This window comes from Numida meleagris, chromosome 11 (genome assembly GCF_002078875.1).
Source record: "Numida meleagris isolate 19003 breed g44 Domestic line chromosome 11, NumMel1.0, whole genome shotgun sequence".
Taxonomy (NCBI): domain Eukaryota; kingdom Metazoa; phylum Chordata; class Aves; order Galliformes; family Numididae; genus Numida; species Numida meleagris.
The window spans coordinates 16,542,608-16,548,574 of record NC_034419.1 but is presented as its reverse complement, the minus strand read 5'-3'; the positions used below and the strand labels follow the sequence as shown (position 1 = coordinate 16,548,574).

Genomic DNA, 5,967 nt, shown 5'->3' with positions numbered 1-5,967 from the left:
GTCCCCGTGCGCGGCCCCGACAGCCCGCCCTCCTTCCCGCCGGGGGGCGGTGGCGCGCGGGGGGCGGGGCCTCGCGGGCCCTGAGGGAGGCGGCCCGCGGCGGGAAGGGGCGGTTCCGCGCCTCGCCTCACGGCGGGCAGGGAGCGCTGGGGGTGGGTGTTCAGCGCCGGCCCCTGCGCGAAAGGAGGAGGGAAAACTGCGGCAAATTTCATATGTTGAGGACTCTCTCTGACCAACATGCCGTAACTGGGTACTTCCCAAAGTGCTGCTTTGGGGCGCTGAGTGAGGGAACTGTCTGTTCAGTGCCACGGATCAACTGTCACCTTTTAAAGAACGGTGAATGGTATTTCCTGCTGGACGCAACTCCATGAAAAGTCCCAGCAACATGTAGGACCCGGCACTTTTACTTACCTGTACGTGTCTTGCGTTGCCTATCCCCAGGCAGCATCAGTAACTGCTTAGCAAATAACTAGAGGGAGAAAGATATGACTTGTGTGAGCTCCTAGAAAAAAACCAAACACACAGCAGGAGATGGCATTATAACCGTTACTGAATTTAGCTGCCGATTTTGTCCTGACCACTTTGCCCATCACCGAGATGCGATGGAAGAATCAGCAAGGGCAGTGCTAGGGAGAAGGCAAACAGCAGGCGCTGTGTTCCCTGGTGACCAACAAGGGCAGCGTCACCACCCCTACCTTCAGCTCCTGTTCCCGTTCAGCTCTGCCATGGCTCCCTGCGGTACTCTTGCCTTTCTGGCATTAGAAATCTCTCCGCTGAAACTAGGCAGATGATAATACGCTCCCCATAGCAGTAGGAACGTTCTCCCTCAAAACATCAGTCAATACTCCACAGGGTGAACAAGCGGAAAATCTCTTCAACACGGAAAAAGCTGTGTTGAGAAAAGTGGACAGAGGGAAGTCTCAAGCAGTGAGTATTGGGCTGAGCACAGCAGTGCTGATACACCGACAACAGAACATGACAGCACAGCTCCAATTACAGGCTACCCTATGTTCCCTTCCTTGAGGTTAACTTTATTATTTAAAAAAAAGCTACCAAAGTCCAATTAAAGCCACAAAACTAATAGCCTACCTTTGCAACCTTAAGCATAACAGAAGAGTGGAGAACATACCTTTCCTAGAATGCAATTGCTCTGACCAAGCTTCCATGCTCCAGCTGTGTTTCCCCCTGGACACCACATGAGCTCACCTCCACTGCATAACTCGCTCTTCGCAATAGTTCTTGGAGGTAGTCACATACTCTCAATCCCACCAGCCAAAACAAGCCTAGAGAGGCATAAACATACATTAAAGTTTCAGTTTTACAGTACATTATGTCTTCGAATCCTTGCATTCATTGCCAAACCAGAAAGTGTCTGCTTTCATTTTTTTTTTTTAAAGTCCTCTTTTTCAAACTGATTGATAAAGAGTGTTTACAAAAATCCACAGGAACTTTCCCTTCACACAGAAAAAGTATTTCAAGGAGACAGCAATCTTTCATTGTTTTTAAAGGTGCCCTTGGCCAGCTCATAGAAAACAGACAGAAAATCCACACTCCCCGTCTTTTCCAGCCCTATCTCTTCTCCTCCTTCTACTGAAAAAAATAATAATTTCAAAGTATATACTTCCAAAAGCTTTTAGTTTTCTATAGGAAAGATATTTTCATTGAAATCAGTTGTTTTTTTTGGTTTTGTTCTTTTTTTTTCACAATGCATTTTGGGATGAAGCTGAGGTTAGGGGAGCCTTGCATGTTTCAAAACCCACATCCCCTCAGCTAACTGAAAAAATATTTCAATTCACAGCAATTTGTCTTTCCATTTTCAAGGGGTGAACATTTAAGTATAATCCTAGAATACAAAAAAGCTTGTATGGAGTTTCATCATTGGTATGTCGTGTGATCTCAAGGAAGTAAGTTAGGCAATCATACCCGAGTGTCTTTGTTAACAAAACAGAAGTGATAATTACCCTTCCTTGGAAGGTATTTGGCACACCTTGTAATAAAGGCATACACAAATCTTTCTGTTTAAATCCCCAATGCTTCTTGTGGAGTATTTACTGAGAAACAATAAAGAAAAAAACTCATCATGTTAGGAAAGAAAAAGAGGCATTTTTAAACATGTAACAAAAGCATGAGAAATTGTTTTCCATTGCAGATTTTCTTTTCTTGCATTGGGTTTACATAAAGACTATTTTAGATTTGCATTTTAGATTTCTTTTAAACTTCTGCAAAACAATTTTTGAGAACTTTCAGAGAGAGCAGGACAAGGTCCAGTATCTGAACAAGATGAATCCAGTTCTTCCTGATGTAATTGGACAAATCTTCTTTTTTCACTTGATCTTACACTTGAGAAGTTCAGGTCAAGCATTGATTTGATAAGAATTACGTTCATATTTGTCAGCACTGAAGGAAGATACAGATGTAACATACAAGTTATATAGCATAATATACTTCTACATTCTCTTCTTCCTGAAATATCAGCAGAAATTAGAACAAACTGGAAACCCAGTGACAGCAACACAATCACATCACACTTTGCAGACACACACAAAAAGGCAGAAACTCTAATATTGCCAGTTCTGATGGATCTGCAAGAGATTAACATTGCACTATCCAAAAATGGCCTGCCTTCCTGTATGTCCTGTTCCTTCCTCTGTATCAATCCAGTTGAAAATGATTCCTTCTGCGAGGTTAGCTCTCACCACTACCAGCAGCTCTCATGCCTGTGCAGGGGAAACAGCAGTAGGATGTAGAGAAGGGGAGGAATGGAGGATTTCTGCACTCAGCAGCAGTCAGGGCTCAGCAGTGCTAGTTTATTGCACTGCCCTGGAAGGTCTTCACAACAACAACAAAAACAAACAACTGATTTTTGAGCTTTAGGACTAAAACACTAATGAAAATTTCCACTGAATTACATAGTACCAAAGCCCTGGGCACAAATCAATAGCCCTAATGCTGAATACAACGATGCAAGGTGTATGACCAGCAGATAGGTTTATTTCAGTAATGAAGTTTAGATTAGGTACTGAGAGAGCCCTGGCCTAACCTAAGCCTTAAAGTAATTTCATTCACTGATATGTGACAGAAATTTGTAAGGTATTTTAACTCAGTTTGAACAAAAATTAATTAGCATGCTTTGAAAGAATCTGTAGCAACTGAATACAAGCACATGCAATGCAGCAGAATAAGAGCAAAACAGGATTGTTCTCATTTTCCTATGCTCAAGGCCAAGCTTCGAGACTCCAATCTTCTGAAAATATTATGTTTCAATGTGCATCAATGGATTTACAAGAGAAGGTCAAGGTTTGGATGTTTTTTTGCTTTCAATAGCTGCAGGAACTCAAGCATGATACAATAAAATGACACTAAAAAGTTGTGCATTTCTGAACCACTCAAAATTGAGATTTCTTTTTTTCCATTTAAAGTACCTCATAGCCACTTCAAGTAATGTCCCTCCTCCTCTGAGGAAATGACCTTTAACAGATCTGGAAGGCTTGGGAGCAATCGAAGGCGAGGTCAGTTCAATTGTGGTGCATAACATCTACAGAAAGCTGAAAACAAACAAAAAAATGGATTTGTGGTGGTTGGGTTTTTATTTTAAATGCGTACAAACACTGAAATATAAAAATATGGTTACACTTAGTAAATACCGTAGGCTTTAGCTAAGTTAGCCACCAGCCCCTAAAATACCACACATCGAGTTCCCACACATTTTCTTGAGCTATGAGTGCCCATGGCAACACAGCGCCAGGTGCAGCACTCATTCCAAGCTGGCTTTCTCATACCTTCCTCCCAGTACATCCCTAGGACAGAAAGCTTCCTTTACAACACTTAACAAACTGGAAGATCATTCAAATTAATAGCAGGCTTGTTTTTTCACCTGGAGCCTAAGGTGTGAGGAATCTGGTATTCAAAACAATCTGCCCTTCAGAAGCACCAAGCAGAACAGGAAGGAGATTTGGAGAGTTGCGTACTGAGAAGGCACCTGCTTTGCACAACCCTAACCAGCACGGCAGGTTAATTAACCTGTGTCAGAAGGATTCAGGAACAGCGTCCCTGCTATGGAAATACAATTCTGCAGGAGCAGGTCGATCTACGACACTCTTCTCCTGAAAAAGCATCATCATGTCAGTGTGATCAAAGTATTTTAGTTCTAAGACAGTTAAACATTTGTGGACTATACTGTAATTTTTACAAAATAACACAAGCAATTTTGGTATATTTATAGAGCTGTAAAAGTCAAACCAAAATATTTTACCTCACAAAGTGAACCAAAGTGTTTTGTTAATCTTAAGTGCTGATTCTCATGTTGATGTTTTGTCTCAATTTTCGTTTTCACTTCAAAGGAGGTGTTGACAGTTTGTTCTTCATTCTGGTCCAGAACAAAAGCAAAATTTCCAAACACTGCCATTTCTTTTGAAGCACAAACAATTCCTTATCTTACATCAACTGCAGCTCTTCGGGAGGCTGCAGTCTGGACGAATCCCAGTGTAGGTACAGGAACCCGGTGCTGGAACATTCCCAGTGTATGTGTGCTGTCCCATTTATGGGTGTGTACGTAGTGTCTGTTTCCCAGCGTAATATTGGACTATATCTGATGCAGAGGTGCAGAACGTTCTCAGAGAGCTCACTTCCTTATGGTTACAGGCATCTGATCCTCAGGAGAAGAAAATCTTGAAGCAGTTGGAAGGGAATTATTTGAAATTAAATGATCAATGGTTTGTGTTAAAGCTGATAAAGTGTCGAGATTTTTCCTACTAGGAAAGTCCTACTTTTCCTCCCCTCCCCTCCAATTAGCGGTACTTTATTCTCAGCTACAAACGTCACAGGCACGCAGAGAAGTCACCTCTACTAGGATCATACTTACGAAGAAGAATATAAAATCGTTTCTGAGCTCCATTTGCACTCCATGCTCCACGTGGATGTGACAAGGATGTCTCCTAGAGTCAGTCATGGCTGTCAAAGCGTGTACAGCAGTGAGAGCAGGGCAGAAGGGACTCTCCCAGCACTCAGATCCTCAGCTGTGGTAACTGAGCTCCAAGGCCTTGCTTTGATGAACTCAGAGTTTATTTGTTCCACGTAGGGCAGCTGCAACCAATGAGATTCATATTGACACAAAGGACCCAGCTGTATGGCAATGAGGACGTGGGAAATCACGGTTCAGGTCCCATCCTCTGAATCACGAAGGGCAGATAAATGCCTGTCCTGTTTGCTGTTGCATCCATCTTGCTTCTGCCTACCCCATACTTTGGAAAACCTGTGCATGTTCTCCCCACATATTTCAGTGCTGACTAAAGCCATGTTTGCTAGTGAAAGATCTTGGATCAGAACAGCACAGACCGGATTACAGAGCGTATAATGGAACACCACACAATTACACACTCCTCATGCCCAAAACGAAAAAGCATTGTATTGATTTACAGCTGGCCTTACCTTTTCTCATGAATTTCAATGGGATTTTTTATTCTCGACTTCAAAGAGAATGTGACTGACCCAACATACCACACAGTTGAGTAATTTGAGCAAACGAGAAAACAATTTCATCACCAGGCAGACTACTGGCCTGGCTGAAGAGACAGCTCACAAACCTCTATCACACAGAGGCATTGTAGCAAAACCAAGGACACTGCAGCAATGACCATACAAGACTGCTAAAAAAAAAAAGGGGGGGGGGGGGGGAAGGGAAATGATGCTAAATGACCAAATCCTTTAAGTGCTACAGAAGATTCAACGAAGGCCACGAGGGCAAGTACCATTGCACGATGCAGCACAGCAAGGTGAGAAGACATGCATTTTAAATGCAACAACAGGTTAAAAGAAGACATCTCCCTGAGGCCATACCTCTGCACATCTTTTACCAGGAAAAGAAAAGGCCAAAACATACCAAAGAATATCACAGTCTCATTGAAAGCAAATTTAAGAACAGCCTTCACTGAATTCTGGTGACATGTGTGTCTGTCTCTTCAAAAAGGA

At 42.7% G+C, this 5,967-nt stretch overlaps 1 long non-coding RNA gene across 3 annotated transcripts; it reads right to left on the bottom strand.

Annotated features, from left to right (window-relative positions):
- Window positions 81-5,658, bottom strand: LOC110404831. 3 transcript variants are annotated; one of them, XR_002442512.1, is made up of 5 exons: window positions 4,253-5,658; window positions 3,423-3,545; window positions 1,130-2,717; window positions 696-889; window positions 82-502 (listed from the first exon to the last, which is right to left on the bottom strand). It is a non-coding gene; the product is annotated as an uncharacterized LOC110404831 (long non-coding RNA). The 3 variants fall into 3 exon arrangements; XR_002442513.1 differs by having other exon boundaries at window positions 1,130-3,545; window positions 4,253-4,667; window positions 4,862-5,658; XR_002442511.1 differs by having other exon boundaries at window positions 81-502; window positions 1,130-3,545.